Source organism: Camponotus vicinus, unplaced genomic scaffold (assembly GCF_025532165.1).
Source record: "Camponotus vicinus isolate PSW18456_S1 unplaced genomic scaffold, iyCamVici1.0 SCAF_1, whole genome shotgun sequence".
Taxonomy (NCBI): domain Eukaryota; kingdom Metazoa; phylum Arthropoda; class Insecta; order Hymenoptera; family Formicidae; genus Camponotus; species Camponotus vicinus.
This window is the reverse complement of record NW_028141945.1, coordinates 38,561,284-38,580,233: the sequence shown is the minus strand read 5'-3', so window position 1 is coordinate 38,580,233 and position 18,950 is coordinate 38,561,284. Positions and strand designations below refer to the sequence as shown.

The window sequence follows — 18,950 nt, the reverse complement described above, 5'->3', positions numbered from 1 at the left end:
CACGTGCAGTTTTCGCCCACCCTCCCGTATCTCGTATCGGACGTGGCCGTGTTTAACATTTTTCTCCGCGCCGTCTGACGTTTACTCCACGAGGAGGAGGAACCGTGATATAACGCTCGTAACGTATTTCGTGCGGGAGTTGGTATTTTCGTAAGACACCTGTGCTCGGGAAAACTGAATGAACATCGACTCGCAAGATTTCCGCAAATATACTCGTCTCCTCATCCCGACAGGTGATTCCCCTCTGCGTCGGTTCTAACGCGGTGTGAATACCATCGCGAGAATTTCGACGAGTCGTTCGCAAAATTCCGCACTGAGAAAAATCATTCGATTTTACCAACAAGACGTATCTTATAGAAGGAATTTTGGTTAATCAAGCAGAATTTCTAATTATCACGATAAGACTAGAAAAATTAGAATGTTTAATAGAATTTACTACAAGGATTTGATTAGTATTTTCTAGTTGGATCTATAAAACTTCTTGTTACATCAACTAAACATGGACACAGTGATGCCATTTTTTTTGTAAATATTTTAGTATTATTACCTAGAAAATTTGGCAAATTTAAGGAAGAAATTAATCATACTCATCTGGTAATTCCTAAAAAAATTCTGATTCGTCCATTTTTCAACAGACATACTGGTTGAATCTACCAGATTTCTAATTAATGCAACCAGATTTTTTTCTCAGCGCGATGAAAATTTTACGTTACATGAATAAATACCGTTTTCCACGTACATTTTCATCAACGTTTCTCTTTTCTAATGAAAAATTAAATTAAAACCTAGTATCGAATTATAAAATCCGCCATAAAATGCTAAATTGTAAAGTCATGAAAGAAAGATGCGAAATTAAATTTTGCTTTTGATGACACAAAGTTTCGATATTTTATTCGCGTTACTGTTGTTGCCAAATGCGATCGTCTCATCGATAAAGAGAAACAAAGAGCGAATTATACGTAACGAAGGCGAGCTGTGGCCAAAGCGATACGCGTCCGGCATCGTCTGTAATTTAATTGGCACACTCGCGTCATTCGCCGAGCACTTGTTAACCGCTAAAAAGTCTCGATACCGATTGTCATATTAAGACACTTGTGCGTGCGACTAGTAGAAAACTTGGTCGCTACTGCTATATAAGGTAGGTTCAGGAAGATGGAAGTACGTGCCTTGGCCATTTACAATGGTATCTAGGAAAACCTGATAACTACTTCGTAGAAGTGCTTTCACACGTACATGAATATATTATACTTGTTCGAAGAGAGAAGTTGACAATCTATTTCTCAAACTGTATTCAAACAGGATTCACTTTTCGTGCGACGTGAGCAATTATTATATATTATGTGTTAGGACGCCTTTTTTTCGTGGTTTTAAAATTTAGAATTTTATAGAGGATTTTATTATTTAATATAGATATTTGAGACACGCACGCGCACATTAAATGTCTCGATTGTATAAATTGATTGCAATTTAGATTTTTTTAGAGTTTGAAACAAAGAGTCACAGTTCCAAGTAGATCGTATCGGGAGAAATGGCTTTCACGAATTCATACCCGCAAATGACATCAGCGCCGAAGAAAATACGCTTAGTGTCTAATGCGGTCGCAATTCGCTCACAATTACGTCATTAATAGCGATAAGAATGACAGACGCTTTAGAATTCAGCCCACTGAGTCGTGTTAACTCACTTAAGGCGCAGAATGTTAAATATAATTAGTGCATAAGCACTACGTATCAAGCACTCTATGATATATTACATATACACCCGCACAAATCATGCCGGAAGATATCTGGGGTGACTCATGAACGGTTCAAATTCCGTCTATAATTCTACATAAAAATCGAGAAAAAAGTCAAATTCATAAACTCTAGATTATTATATAATCCATAATCATTAAATCTTAATATTTAATCTCGATCATAAAATTTAATATTTAATATTAACCACTTTATCGATTTAAATCTGGACGTCCGGAATCCTAATTCTCATTTAGTGTTAATTTTAAATATTTTAAAAATTAAGTTTCTCTGAATAAATATAAAATTTTAATATCTTAGGGAGAATTTATGTATAATATTCCTGCAATGTAAGAGATTGATTTCAAATATTATATCAAATTTACAAATTGCTCTTAAGTACTTGGCTAATAGTTTTGATATTTTTTATTATATAATCGATAATCATTAAATCTTGATATTTAATCTCGATCATAAGATTTAATATTTAATATTGGCCACTCTATCGATTTAAATCTGGACGTCCGGTTATTTTTCAATCAACGGCTGATAATTAAAAGTTTATACCTGGCATAAATAATAATCATAACTATGATCCGGATACATAATTTTTATAAACGACCACAGCAAACTCGTTCGTTCGATCGTAATGTGAGATAAGTATAAATATATCCATGTAAAACCTACGTCGCTTCCGACGCGAGACGTCGGAATCGAAATTTTATGATGATACAGGAAGCGAAATTGGGTCGCCGTCCGAGAGTATACATGTATGCTCGACTTTACCCGCTTTTCTTGTTTCGTCCACGACAACGACGTCTCGCTGATTCGCATCTCGCGAAAAGTCTCGTCGGCTGTTTCGCGTCTCTCCTCCCTTCCGCATCACGAGATTCTTAAACGTTTGCGTCGGTCGCATGCTGCATACTAAGGATCGTCGCATCCGCCGCGTTTCCCTTTGCAGCCCGGCATATTCATTTAGGTCGCTTTGTGCGCCACTGTTTATACAACACCGTTCTTATGATTATGACGGTCCACGCTCGTCGTGCGTCCCAACAAAATTATTATGAAGAACGAGCTAACACTGATTAAAAAAAACCATAACTTTAATTCATAAGGATGTATTCAAATATTGATGAAATTATCTACTTAATTTATCAAAAGTTACGAATACAAATTTTACACATTATTAAAGTAGGTAATTGTTTTATAAAATTTAATTAAAACTTGACATTATACAAAAAATTCCTCATTAAATTGTACACGATTATAAAACCGAAACTCATATCTATATGAATTTGGTACTTTTTTAAAATAAAAACTAGGTTTTTAATATAAAAGATGATTATAGTTTGTTTATATTTATAGTAATAATAATTTTGTTTGCAATTAATAAAAAATACAGCATTTTGAAAAAATAAAAATTTTTGATATTAAAATTTAATAGCAAAAAAAATAAATAAATTACTTAAGATAATTGTAAATATATTATAATAATAAAATATATAATAAACAATAACAAATTGCTATTATATCTTAATTAGAATTGGTTGTAGTTGTTTATATTAACGTTCCTTTTATGTGAATTGATCTGTTTAAAAGTTATAATATATTTGCAATTGATAAAAAATACAACCTCTCTTATCAAAGTTTCAGTAAAAAGACAGTCAGATGACGTTGTAAATATATTATAACTCATGATTTATTTTGATAAAGTTTTAATTATAACACTGATTATATAAATAAAATTATTATATGTTACAAACAAAGTAATATCATTTTCTGTATCGAAAACTTAGTTCATTAAAAATAAAGTGCCAAGTTCATAGAAACTCGTTCTTGGTTAAATGTTATACTGATACACATGATAATTTACGAAAAATGTGCTGTGATATTTTTTAAGCCATCAAGAACGCCTATGTTTAACTTTACAGAAATAGAAAGATAAAAAGTTACTCGCAGAAATTATCGAGAAAAATTCTTCGCAAGTTAAAATAAAAGAAACTCACATATATAAAGTTAGCGAAAAGGAAGTTTATATATATATATATGCATTTACATATATGCGACTAGATAAGTTCATTTAAGGAAACAAGGAAACTTTACTGGGAAAAATACTAAGAAAATTTTGCTTTAAAAGCCACTCTATATATATCTTTCTTTACTCTGTAACGAACACAAAGAGATAGTCTTCCCTTTTCTTTCTTGCGCCGCTTCTTTCTTTACGCGCTCGTCGAGTGGTAAATGTACATTTTTGCTACCCAGCGGAATGATTAAGTATCACGATTTTATTCTGCAAGGCAAATACGATCTTTACGGTATAAAATCTTTCCTGTGGTACGATCAAAATAATTCGCAGAAATAATACAATCATTTTTTAAGTTTAAACAGTCTTAATCTTGAGTTTGGCTCGAACGCAAGAATTTAATGATATAAATGGCTCGTTGTTACGAATCTTATTAATTTCATTTATCACTTGCCACAAATATTGCCTTGTTCTTTAGCCAATTCCGAATTCACTAGAATGATGACATCATCGGATGAGAATTGGTTCAACTCGAGGGACTCATTTTGCCGCGGTTAAGTGCTACCTCACATCCTTCTTATCCGTCTGCAACTCTTTCCCTTTCTTTCCTTCTCTCTTCGCTCCATTCCTCTCCAATTTCTTTTTATATTTATTTTGTTACCACTCTTTATCCTTCTCGTTTTCACTTTATATACCACTGGCATCTACTCTCTCTCTCTCTTTCTGTTTCACCCTTGCTCTCTGTGCACTGGTGAACTCGCTGAGAATCTTTATGACCCTGCCAGATGTCTCGCTATGGCATTGACGCATCGCTTTTTTTACGGAGAGATTTCCGATTTCATCGGGAGAAAAAAAATATTCTCGATGTTGGACGGGCCACCCGTGATGGGAAAATCGTGACGTAAATATGCACCTTTCGACGCTTTACCTATCACGACGAAACGAGGAATTACGCGAGACGATTTCTACACTGAGAAAAAAATCTAGTTGCATTAATTAGAATTCTGGTAGATTCAACCAGTATGTCTGTTGGAAAATGGACGAACCAGAATTCTTGTAGGAATTACCAGATGAATATGATTAATTTCTTCCTGTTAAATTTACCAAATTTTCTGGTTAATAATACTAAACTCACTAGCACCAAGTCGTCTAAAATTTTTTCCATCTCAAAAGTCTGTTTAATATTCTGAATTCCAACAAGATTATTGGATAAATTCAATCCAGATTATTGAATAAATTATTTTAAATTCAGTTTGTTAGAAATTAAACTGATAAACAGTGATGCAAGAAGAGCATGCAGCTCAAACACACACAATCAGAGAGCTAGCGTCCTCTTTCTGGCACTACTGCTCGTAAGAGAAAAAAAATATACTTTGGATTTAATGTTAATGCTAGTTCTTTATATACATTTTATGGCAAATATTGAATACGAGTTAAGTTAAGAATGGCTCGCCGCCTAGTGGCAAGCAAAGAAATTAATGTAACAAGAAATTTTATAGATCCAACCAGAAAATACTAACCAAATCCTTATAGTAAAATCTATTAAACATTCTAGTTATAAAAAAATCGAGTCTTATCATGATAACTAGAAATTCTTGTTTAACCAAAATGCCTTCAATCATATACGTCTTGTTGGTACAAACGATTTTTCTCAGTGTACTTCAAGATCGATATTACGTAATATTGTAAATGAACTTAAGGTATTTCGATGCTTGTATGGAATTTGTAATCCACAAATTACTCGAGAAAAAATAATACATCTCATTAGAATTTTCAAGTTGGAGCGAAAATGGCGAGATCGGTTTCGAGTCGAAATACTCCTGTCTTCCGTGCGCTAAGGAATGTTCTCTTCATTAAAATTAGGGACGCGTGTACACTAATTATGCTCCGTATAACATTCGCGTACGTTTACGCTCAACTCGCGTGTAATGCGAACAGATGCCCCTAGGGAGACCGGCCAGCCGCTACATTATGTTTGGAATTCGGTCCGGAGCTTGCATTCAGGTCCTGCAATAACATTCCGGTTGGAGGCCGTATACTAGCTGCGGGAACCGTGTAAGATAGTCTCATCGTGCGGCGAATTAATGACGCGAGAAACTAATTTACGCCGATATAAAAAAAAAACTCCGCCAAAATTTAGACTTTCCGGTCTAAAAAAAAAAAGCCACCTCTCGTATTTAAAGTAAAGCGAGTACTAGGTTGAAAAATGATAAATTTTAAAGATATTTTTCCGAGTAATAAAAGAGAGAGTTTGAGGCTAACGTGTACTTTTAAACGACGATAACAGGGGATCTGAAAGGGGAAATAATTTCGTTCTCGTAACACCGAGAGGTATCTTGCGAAACGTTACAGACGAGATAATCCTTGAGAAACACTCGGGCCAAGTTTCGCGCAATTTCCAACCGAATGCCGGACAAAACGGTGGTTTGAGCAGTCCTTTCCGAGAGCGAATATCGTCCGAGTTTCCTCGCGAACGGACTCGAAAACTCGACGAGAGAGATCGGGAAGTAGAAGATACGCGAGACGATACGAAGAGAACAAGGAGAAGAGCGATCCGAGAGACACGGGGAAGATTGGAAAGATTGCGTGAGGAAAGGCTGGGGGCTGGAAATAGAAACGAGAAAGCTCGTTCCGGCGAATTTCATCGACGCGAAGGGACGCGCGATAGAGAGAAAGGAAAGGGATACATCGGGTGCGGAAACTGTTCAAACTGCAATCGTCGCAAAACGGGCGCAAACTGCAATTGTGCAATGGATTTACAGCGAACTGCCAGCGCATATACTCTCGTCTACATCCGCGATGTGACTCGCCTGTCAAACGACAACGCTTCGTACATTTGAATATGCGTTATTGGCGGCTGTCGAATCGATATTGAATGATGATGGAGTCGTTCCAAAAATTTTTGACAATAAGTATACTTTTCGACTTTCGTCGAATTTTGAAAACGATCTCGGCTGACATGGATTTATTCATCTCGCGACGCGATTCTACTTTTAGAGCGCGAACGGGGTAGTTTGTGAAAATATGTTTTCACACCGAACCAAAAATGTTCCCGTTTGCCACGACAAATATTTTCATGGAGTACAAAGAGATTTACGAAATTTATGACGATCGTTTTAAACGAGGTTGAGTCGTCGCTCGATTAGAACGTCGACTGTTTGCTCATTTTAGAGAACGGACGTAGAACGGACTATGATTATTCTATTCAACGATATTCACCCCAACCGGATCCGGAGCGAGCTGGTTTTTATGAGCAGCGAGGAAGAAGAATGGTTCTGATCGAAGGACTCGTCCGGGACTTGAATCGTAAGAGATCTTTACGAGCGGAAAGAGTTCGAGGAATAAAGATTCTCAGAAGCGAGGAACGCGAAATTTTTAATTCTCGAGTCCCGAGGATTTGAACGCGAGATTATCCGCTAACACCTGCTAAATTGTATAAAGAGAAAAGAGAGGACTATTTCCGCAAACGAAGAAAAAGTAACCAAGACGAGGGATAAATTAAAATAATATCTCGACGCGCAAAGTTTCCGCTCTTTAAGCGAACGCATTAAATATAACCGGGTTTATACTTCACTTCGTGAAGGAAAAACGATAGTTGCATAACCGCTTTGCGACGTGATAAAGAACGCCGCCGTCTCAACTTCTGCCTCTCTTTCACAACTGCTCTCTACATATCACTTTTTATTCACGCCAACATTTATCACAAGAACGGAGATATTACAGTACGAGCATTCATTTGCAGCATTATCGCTCCGCATTCGTTTCTGCGACATATCCTGCCTTTCGTGATTAAACCTGCGCCAAAGAAGACGTAATCCCCACACATTTCGATTCTTATATAAAATTTCCCTCATCCGTTCGATAGATTACTTTGCTAGAATACGTGTCACCTATTTTTAATGCGGATCAAAAGTATCACGGGACATTAAAAGATATGTTAGATCTGATCTGGGAAGATCTCTTTTAAATTTTCGCGATGAAAATGAATCGTATATTCGCTCTATGATTAAAAAAGAAAAGATTAAAAGAAACTTGACGCTTTCCTCGAAAGCAGAATTTTTATACCATACATGTGTGTGTGTGTGTGTGTGTATGTAATAATAGCGATCACGTCACTTTGAATCATTGTTTTTCTCTGATTAATTAAAAAATATAACGAGAAAATATGTCCTTATCGAAAGAGGATTGATAAATCAAGTTTGCTTTATTTTAATAGTGATATCTATTTCCGGTTATTTCCTCGCTTCACATATGAAACGTTTAACAGCACTTGTCACTTTAGTGATCACTGAAAAACAGGCGTTTTTTGTATTTAACTCACGTGCATCCGGTCATAGTTTCCGGTCGGTGTGCACACATCGACAAAACGATTGGCACCGGCTTTTCTTTATCTCTACTTCGACATATCGAAGTTTTACGTTTTATCGCGCTCGTTGGCTTCTTTCATTTATTATACATTTAATCGTGCCACAAACGGAAAGATATATTTCTTGTTCCTCCGAGATTTTTTTCCACGAAGGAAATATTGGATTTCCATTATTTCTCGATAAGATAATACATATTCATTGCGCCTGAATATTTCGAAGGTAATAAAGCACCTCTTGGAAACTTGAAGTTTGGTTTCCAAATCGTCGCGAAGAAAAATGCAAGAAAAGATATAAGAAAAATTGACAATTTTTTTTTGCCGAATGATAACCACGGAAATACTAGCATTATTCAAACGTTGATAAACGAACGACAAGCGTTGATCGAAGTGTGCCAACTGAATTTCAATGACATGCATTTATTGAAAAGGAACGTAGCGATAAGACAATATGTGACTTGCGATTAATCACAGTAGTTTTTTTCCATGCGGTAACGCAGACATAGAAATAATATACACTGCTGGAATTGGAGTTGCCGCGTTACGTTACCTGCATCTTTTTTAACGAATCGCATTTGCCTTGCGCTTTAACATTAATTACCATTTGCGTCGGCTTAAAATAGAACCGCGTTCGCGGTGATGATTCTAAATTCAATTCGCCTAAACACTTGAATAAAATTCCTCCTTCGTTGCAAATACGTGTATTAGATTTTTGACGCGTAAATATTCTCTAAATAGCCGGAAATAAGTCTTTATAAATAAAAAATATAATTTTAATCTAATTAATAATATTTTCAATAAACTGGATATTAATCAATAACTTCATTAAAATTTCCATTAATGTAATATATGTTTGAATTATGCTAAAACACTAGATTTCGTGACCAATTCAACCTCTTAAAGCTTAATTCAGCAAAAATCTGTGAATATTCGACCATTCAATAATAACTCCGTAATTAGAATCGCGAAATTCCATTTTCATTAATTGTAAGCAGAATTCATTACGATCTGTTTAAATATAGCCTCGACGTCACTGATTACATTATCCGTGACACGGAATCGGTAACACAGCAATTAATCGGACGATTCTCAGCCGCGTTTTGATTAAGGCGGAATTGGTTCGCGCATCTTTCTTCGCGGAATCTAATTTATCGCTTCGCAGATGTAGCGCAATGTGTCGTTTAAACATTGCATATTATTCGTGGCTCAATCACATTCTGTAGATATTATTTTTTATATTCGTCCGACAAAATACATACCGATTAAATTCTGCAATTGACCCGGTTTTTTTTCGCGTCTCTCATTCTTTCGATAAATTCATCGCGAATTTTATTCAGCCGCGTTTTGTAAAGTCCCTTCGTTGGCCGAGTTGCATTCGTACCGTACCGGTGCACTTGCCAAGTAAACGGCGATAAGAATTTACCCTGCTAACAACGTCGCGTATTGTAGAAGCGCTTTCGTATATAATTTCGCATTCCTGCTTCTGCGTTTGTTGATGAGAGTCTCATTATTGCCACGAGATTCAACGTTTCCATGTCATTTTGCAGTGACTTTTGCCTCGGGTAATCGCATTGCAGATAAAATTTCAATAAATGGTATTTATGCCAATACTATCTGTTTCCGATGCTATTACCTTTTCAAATTTATTATTAATCGCAAAATCTCATTCCGTACAAGTTATTTTCACGAGGAGCGAGATTCTCTCTTGATGTATATATGAGTAACATATTATTAATGCGAGTGAAATGGGAGCTTAATTAAATCGTAGCTTATTACACGAAAATACGTACATAACGGGCTGCTCTCAGAAAAGCACACACATTATTAATTACCATTCATTTAATATCTGATTTCAATGGGATTAATATACAACTGCGTATTACATATTTTCAATAAAAGAATGACATAAAGAGGAGTAATTATTTTCTGTATTATTTTCTTTTCTTGACGAAATACAATTTCGGCTTTCAAATTACTCCATCGTATCATAATTTTGAGAAGTTTGCAAAAGTAAGTTATTTTTTAATGTATTTTATTATATATTATTATGTATTATTTTATTATTATAACTACAATATAAAGTGTTGAAGAAATTTTGCTGCAATTAAAGTTAAGTATGTTGTTAAATCTTTGAGGTTGTAAAAAAAATGTATTGTATCGATTACGATTAATTAAATATTCATGATTAAGTACGTCTATTACGAAAGTGGTTCAGATTATTCAGAATCAGGATACTCGCGGTAATTATTAATTAAGTCGTTAACGCCTTTCACTCATCGCTTTCAGTCACGTATCGAATATGCGTCCCGGGATCTCGGTTGAGAATATTGAAATATAAAGATTTGCAAATTATATATTACAAGAGAGAGAGAGAGCGAGAGATTCTTTGAGATTCTCGAGAATCGAGTCGAATGCAAAAATGTTTCGAAATTTCATATCAGCCGATAAGCGAAACATTGAATGGAAATTCTTGGCGTGCTCGATACTGGTTTTTTGTACGCGCGTGTATGTACATATTATACATATGCAACGGGGAGGGCGAGGGGGAGGGGGTTGGATTGAAAAATCGAGCGAACCATATTCGGCGATTTGATCGAAATCCCGTTTTTCCTCTTGGATTTTTTGATACGCTACGTTCTCCATTCCACGAGGGAATTCAAGCGGTGAACAGAATGCGAAATATATGCAATAGGTCCGTTTAACGGCTAATGTAATGCTTCCCATAGACTATGTATGATCGTTTACAATACCGAGTGCATCCCACCATTACACCGAGTGCATCTGCAGGGATGTTGGTAACCGCAAGTAATTTTCACGGACGGCAGAGCGCGATTACCTCGCGTAAGGGGATACTTCTGGAAGCGCGGGCTGTATGAGCGCTTATGGTTATCCGCCATGGTCGGAAAAAACAAAATCGACGTCCACATTCCTCTTCATTCGAGTACCTAGATCATACGGTAGGAAATGCAATTGCGGTTGTAGCGGGAATATAATTTCTCCCTTTCCTTCTCTCTCTCTCTCTCTCCCTCAGCTCGAATGCATTAGCTTACTTGTCCGCGTTTCATTCAATCTTTCGGAATCCCGCCATTCAAGTTATCGACTTTGTCTCGCCAGATACACCCTGTACATTCGCGCGGCATACATCGTATCTAATAAGCGTTACGCACGAACGCTACGGTCGATGTTCAAACAAGAGCAACATGTCGCCCGAAGGCTAATAGGAGCATATTTAGCGAAGGACGGAGAGCCGGGCGGATTCCATGTAATTACGAGGTCAGGCCTGTCAAGGTTGAGGATCACTGCTGGTTTGAATCATCCATGGAGATGAAAGGAGATTGGCCGTAGCGAGTCAAAGCATCCCCCAGTGGAGCATTTCTCGTTTCGCTCGTTCCTTTCGATTAGCTGCAACTTTGACTCTCCTTTCCAGTGTTATAATGCATTTTGCTTTAAACAGACTAAATGCAACTGTGTAATTATAAGTTTCTGCAAAACTTTTATGTTTCTCTTTCTCAATGCTAGATTAACATCCAAATAAATTATTTTTCACTTTCTTTCTCATTTAGTTATATATTGATCAATGTCTTTTGCTGAGGAAGCTGTTTCTAAATTAGAATTATAATTTGACTAAAGTTAACCTTTTTGACAACTGTAAAAATTTCTTTAAGCAGAATAATCAAATTATAGTTTATTTTCGAATAGATTGAAAAAATAACATTTGGAGTTTCCAGAAAGAAAAAAATTAAGATCAAAAAATAGAAGAACGGTTTGACGTCATATTCAAAATCTTTTTTAGACATTTGCACATAATGCACATGTAAAAAAATTATTATACATAATTCAAAACTATCGATTTTTTTAATATAAAATAAAATTTGATATTTTAGTCATTTCCAAAAATATGTATATATTCGCCTCTATAATTTAATTAATTTTAAAGAAGTGACGCTATTTTTAAAAAGTCAATCGATGGCACGCTATACGTTATTTGTCGCTTGTTTCTATATAATTATTGAAAGAGAGTTGCTTTATTAAAGATATAAGATATTAAATTTAATATTTGACGGAATATTCGGGCGAGATGTATTCTTCTCTCGCCGGCTTTCGCGACGGAATCGATATTCCGACGCAAAATGCACTGAAATGCACTGCTGCGAGAAATATCGAGTGAACAAAATCGAGCGTAAGATTGCACGCGTGACTTTACGAGCCACTTTATTAAGGATATATCATCCTTGGTGGAGAAAATCGATAAAGGGTCGGAGTTAACGGCCTCGATGGCGCGCTACGATCGACCACGATCGACATTTAATCTGCCAATAATGAAGTTACCCGATAAAGTGTGTGAGTGGTATGCGATATAAATAATTAACCGGGGGATGATTAGATGGAGCGGGGTGGCTGGTGTCTATTAAAACGACGATGACCTTTCTTCGTTCCAGATGAGATAGGCAATTAGTCGCGGCGCAATTTCAAATTAGAATCGAAATTTTTTTACTTTCCATTTTCAACTTTTAACATCTATTTTAAGCAGTCGAATCGCTTTTTAAAAATTTTTTTTATTTATTCTAATAATTTTGCCAAAAGTTTTTCTATTAAATCTCCAAGTGTGGTGAGCTGTCAATATTTATTTACAAAGTAGGAATCAATTTCTTTATAAATAAAGCCTATCGCAATCCTCTAGAATGTATAAACGTAAAAAAAATTGAGGTTGAAACGGAAGCAAAATTTTGACTCGAATAGTAATCTAAGAGGAAACGAAGGATCACATCAATTGTCAGAGTTAAGTCATCGGTGTTCACGGCACGCGGTATAGACTTTACGTTCGCCTCGCGCGAACATGGCATTAAGCGTCTCGAAAAACTTATCTCGAAACTTATCCAAGAAGTTGCGAGGCGAGCCGAGGAGCGATGTTTTTCCACCGTATAAAACCGCGAGACCTTATACCCCTTTTTCGCGAGTTTTACCGCAAATGTATGCGTGTTATATGCCGACTATATTTATTATACAACTCTTGCTACAATAACGGAGCGGCTAATATTTTCGCTTCGTGTTTCTCATCGTGTAAAGTGCGTTAAACTAATCGCGCCCCGCGTTATCATCTCTCGCCGAGGATCATCGAGCAACTTTCATTCGCCTCGAGTCTGAGGGGAAGATGAAAAGCGCGAATTTATATTTGGAACATGCAGTGTGCGAATATCGCCGAAGGTGTGGCCGAAAGATCAATGTCGAGGAATGATCGAAGTCGCATTTATTTTACAATCTGCGATTTTGCGCGAAATGCTGTCAAAATTCGATCAGATTACACATTTATGCGCCTAGTTGAAATTTATAATGTGGCAAATTTCGGTCGCGTTATCGTCACGTTTTCGAAATGCATATGCGCATTTATCCCAAGCGCTTGTGACGATACATCGGAAAATGTAAAACGGCTTGCGTGGAAGCTAGCGACAGTTAATTTAACGTTAATGTCACTTCCCGTTCGTTTCATCGATGCATTTTCGCGAAACGGCGAACGCGCCTCATTTCTATCGACGAAGGGTCAGGCGTGTTGGAAATTTATACACGGTAATAATTTCGAGAGAGCATCGTCGAGCTCAACGGACAATGCGAACGCGAGAAGGCGGGGGTTGAAGATTTTATTAGAAAAGTTGATAAACTGATTAAGAGCTCTTTAAAGTTCATTCGGAGAGCGAGAGAAATGCTAAATTGTGGCATCAAGTTTATATAACGGCGTGCGAAATTTACGGGTGCGGGGGCGAAGTAACGCGAGTGGGAGAGAAGAGGAATGTTCCTCGGTGAGAAATATATCTTCCTGGATTTATATAAAAGGTCCAGATGTTTCACGATACGTTTATATATTTAAGATCGCGATGTAACTTTAATCTCATCGCGTCGCGTTTTCCCGGGCGAACTTTTTCGCGTAAACGCCACGTCGCGTTCATCCCCGAGAGAGACGCGACATTTATTTTGTCGACGCAGAAATAAAAACGCCACGTCGCTCTCAAGGAAGAGGACATCGCTGCGGATGTTATTCGCTTACGACGATAGATATATATATATATTATCGCATTAACTGAAAAGCCGCGATGCGCGATGTCTCTGACGATGAAATTGCGCGAAAATTCACGTCGAAGAAGGGACTAAACCGACCTTTCGATCATCGCGATCTTTTACCAGCGATCTTACTCGGCGTAATTAATTTCGTTCGACGTTGGAAAAACTGCGTTTCATTCCAGGAATGCATTCGGCGAGCGGAGATGCCGAATCGAAATTTTTTTCCCCACTTTTACTCCAACATGCACTTTAATCCAGATCTTTTCCGAAACTATTTAATCTGTAGCTTTGCCGAAAGTTTCTCCGATCGGCGAACTGTTTATCGATTTGAGGTACAAACTAAAAGCCCGATTCCTGTATAAATTAAACCTCTCGAAATCCTGCGGAATCCATAAACGTGAAAAAATTCAGATTAAAAATGGAGCAAAATTTCAATACGGAATACATCATACGCGGCACGTTTCTATTTAAACGGAGCATATCGAGTCCGCGTGAAAATTTATATTTGTCGATGATGTTTGCGCTCTGGCAAAATAAAAAAAAAAAAACAAAAAACGAAAAGAATAATAATTCATATCCGCGCGACGTGTGTTGTCCCGCAAAATCCGGCCGACCCGGTATACCGCGATGACAGTGGTTGTTGCACTCGTAGCCGGCGATAAATAGCGCGCCGCGTTTGCAACAGAACGCCGGAGAGATGTTATTAACGACAATCGATCTAATATTAATCTCGCCCACGTTCCCGGTCCTCCCCCTCGGTTCGGGAGGGGACGGGAGGGGGGAGGGGGGGAAAGCGGAGGAGAGCACACGTCTGGTCGCGCGACCTCACAGGGGACAGTGCACCGACCGCGTGCCGATTGGCCCGTCACCGACGGCGCCAACGGAAAGTATCGTCCGTCGTGTCAGTCGAGGTACACACACATACGCACGCATACGTACACACGCACGGTCAATGGAGAATTTTCTCCTCTACCCCGCGATCGAGAGCGAGCATAGGAGGAGCGGACTGAATTGTCAACAAGAGGGAAAGAGAGAGCGAGAGGGAGAGGGAGAAGCGTAGAGTCATCGATAGCGAGAGAAAAGCGGAGAGAGAGAAAGATGGATCGTAGGGGCGGAAGGAGGGGGCGCTCGGAAAAGGATGCAATATATCGACATTGGCGGCGAATCAGGTGGGAAAGAACGTGCGGTCTGTCGTGCATCCAAGGAGAAACGGAGGGAAGCCTACGACGATGGAGGTAGCGCTGTGAAGAGAGAAAGAGAGCGAGAGACGGAATAAAAATTCATCGAAAAGAGACAACAGACCGAAGGATCTGCGACAGCTGAGATCGAGTTAGCGCGAGAGAGAGAGAGAGAGAAAAGGAGCGCTCGCTTTAAACAGCGAGGCATAAAGAAAGACGATGCTAGGCGACGACAACTGGTGCGAGAGAGATAGATAGATAAATAGAGAGAGAGAGAGAGAGAGAGAGAGAGTGAGCATCGGTGCGCGGCGCAACACAAATTGAACCGAGACGGCGCATTGCGAGGAGCGGGAGTAGGAGGAGTGGGGGTAGCGGCTGGCGGGCGCGGAGGAGTGGGGTGGGGCAGGGGTGAGCAAGCGGACGGGCAGGAAAGCCGCCGGGCGCCATACTGCCGTCGTCCGTTCCGCACAGTACGCGCCCAGCGGCTCCGTCGCGGTGTCGTCGTCGCCGTCGCCGCTGTCGTCGTTGTGCGGTCGTACGATCGTCGTCCCTTGCGTCGGTAGTGCGCGCCTAGTGTATACACATAAATACACGTATATGTAAATACGTATACATACATTTTTTCTACGTGTCGTGCGCCGACGCGCCGTAAGCGTAACGCGCTCCGGAGCAGTCGCCGTCTCGCCCGGCATTTTTTTCTCGCCGTCGCCTCTCCTCGTCACCCCGCGGACAAGGATACCCGAGGATCGGAGTGTGGAAAGGTCGCGAGCAGGATCCCTCTTCTCTTCCCGCACGACGAGAGGACTCGCCGCTGCCGTCGTCGACGTCGTCCTCCTCCCCCCCCTCTTCCCCGCCGGCGAAAAACACCTGTGAAATACACCAATACGAGGTGAGTGCGATGGTACACCTGACTGAACGAGCGATACGCCGGCTGAGCGTGCGGTGGAAAGGAGGAAGCGTGACTGGCGGCGGACTTAACCGCGTTAAGGTTAGGTGACCGGCCGCGGCCTCGAATCGCGAGTCGGATTTTCGCGAGGACGAGACGGCGTCACGCGTCTCGTTGCGTCGCTCTTACTTTCGTTTCCGCCGATGCGACGCCGTCTCCGAATGGGAGGATCGAACCCAAACGAGAACTTGTTTTCGTCGACAAACAAAGAAAAAGCCCGACCTTCCATCTCTTAGCGATCCCGAGAGAAGTGGTCTAGAGGGGAAAGATAGCGATTTCTTTCGCTTTGTAGAAATAAGCCGAAACGTTTCAACGTCGTCGATTCTCGACGACGTGACAAAGATGCATCCGTTTGTCATTGCGTTATATAAATAATGGAGGAGTCGAGCTCTATTTTCATTTTTCGACAAACGTCGATTGATCTCCAATTACGAGTTTCAATCGCTCCGATAAGGTTGATCGATCGACTAATTATCTGTCTCTTTCGAAACTCGACGATCCTCGATTACAGGAAAGCCGGAAAGCGCGTTACCTTCCGAAAGCAAATAGACGGAAATGTAACCGTAGACCGCTTTTGACGGCAGGAACGCTTTTGGGGTGCAGATGTTCGGCGCGTTTCGCGGAGGCTAATTCTGTCGACGGTGAATCTCGCGCGATCGAACGCGTGGGGGATTTCGCGGAACGGAGGGAAGAAAGTGAGAGCGTGTTAGATCGGCGAGGGGGGAGGGGGAGGGGGAAGGGTTTGGGCGCAGAGGGGAAAGGAGGGGGAGTCGAGTCTCGGAGAGTTTAGGTCGGTCGCGGCGAATCTTGGGCTCCGAGAGAGAGAGAGAGAGGAAGGAGGGATTCCGATATAACGCGGAGCAGAGGGACCGGGGAGAAACTTCTCGCGGGCTTGTCGCCACGGTTGGTGGAAGTTTATGCATAAGTTTAACCTTTTGCGACTTTTTTCTTTGGAGAAAATTAAAAGCGCGAGCGGGAAAAGCCGCTACAGACTCGACGCTCTTTAACGAGCTTCTTCTTGACCGAATTAATTTCTCCCTCCCTCGGCTGATTTAATCCGAGACCGCGCTGACGTTGGTATAATTTTCGATATAAATTTCAAAGGGAATAAGATGGAATTACGAGGGGCGTTATTTATGCGCGCGATGAATATGGAAATGAGGAAATTTCCAATAACAACCGCTAGTTTCGGTAACTGCCATTTTTATCAATAACTGTCTTTAATTGTGGAAACCTCGTGCATTTCCATCGCGAAATTATGCATACGGAACGCGGCTCCCGTGGAGTCATTGTTGACGGAAATGTCGAGGAGGAAGCTGTATACCGTTTACCATAAAGTTTCGAATTCGTAGCGGAGTCTGAAATTGGCCTACGTTTTCATCGTGGGAGGAAATTGTCGGAATTTCCACTTTCCATTCGCGATTATAGAAATGAGCACTCGGGATGTTATTTTTCAAGTTTGGCGGGGACCACTTTACGTTATGCCTCATCGATGATGCATAGCCGTAGACGGTTCCCAGCATCGCTAGAGGACAGGCGAGACACACGGGTCGCTCGTTTTACATTACGATCATTTCCCGCCCGCGGCATAAATTTCGAGTTCTCAACTGCATTATGCATGCCCCGCGCGATGCGCGAAATATTACCATAAGTGGCGGTGCGCTGCCGCAGCCGCCGTCGCTGTCACTATCGCGGTACAAAGACGAATCGTTTTTCCGGGTTGGATGCGTCGACGTTGACGTCGACGTCGACGTCGGCTGGCGAACGCATAAATTTTTAATCGCGATCGGAATTGTGTCGCGACCGAATCCGATTCGCCCTGGAATCCCTAAGCTGGACCAACATTGTTGTTACATTGCAGCAATATTCCCGCAATGTAACAACAATGGTCTGTGCTGTATGGTTGAAGTTGCGGCGGGTGAGGAAACTTCTTTCTCCGCGACGCATTTCCATGATGTTTGAGAGACCGCGACATTTTATTACTTCGCCCGTTGTCGAGAGAAGTCATATTTGCCGCACGCATGAGCATCTGCTTTTTCAAATATTCCTCCCGGAAATATCGCCAAAGGCGAAAATGTGACAAAGGAAACGATGGACCCATCCAGGTCGGTTGACGCGCTTCTTTTGCTCCCGTTTCTCGGCCGGTGAAATCGGACTCTTTGTCTGGTCGAAGAAAGAAGTCCGTATCCGAGGCTCTCGGTTCGCCAGCTGTCAAACTCTTGGCGGCCGCCAAGAGCGGCGGGGGGGGGGGGGGGGTGCGCGTGGTCCGCGCGATGTGTGACATGGAACCGACGCATTTCCGCGGTAAATCCATTATTCTCCCATTTCCCGACGAGACGATATCGTTCCGATCGAAAAATGCGCGGACATTTCTGTCGATCAAAACTTTGAAATTGCCAATCGAAATTCTGCCGCTGACGTAAACCGCTCGCGCATTTCAGGGAGTAGAAAAAAAATGATGAAGATTATTACGTAATATGCTCAAAGATCGTGGCAATAATTGGTATAGAAATTCTTGGGCGACTCTCTACACGACTTATGCGTGCGTGTGTGCGTGCGATCCGACGCAGCATCGCGTAACTTGATCGGCTCGAGCCCGCATGAGACGTCGAGATCGTCGATGCGTAGCCCCTTCTTCGCTGACAATGAGCTA

General features: G+C 40.4%; 1 protein-coding gene across 3 annotated transcripts in view; it reads left to right on the top strand.

Moving 5' to 3' along the window:
- LOC145966223 (uncharacterized) overlaps positions 1 to 18,950 on the top strand; it is a 64,352-nt gene that overhangs the window by 13,494 nt on the left and 31,908 nt on the right. Inside the window, exon 1 of one of the 3 annotated variants that reach the window (XM_083090177.1) lies at positions 15,796 to 16,240. The exons of the other annotated variants lie outside the window; for them this stretch is intronic. The gene's annotated coding sequence lies outside the window, so the exon portion shown is untranslated. Of the gene's footprint in view, positions 1 to 15,795; positions 16,241 to 18,950 lie in introns of those variants that run through there. 3 annotated transcript variants of the gene reach the window in all.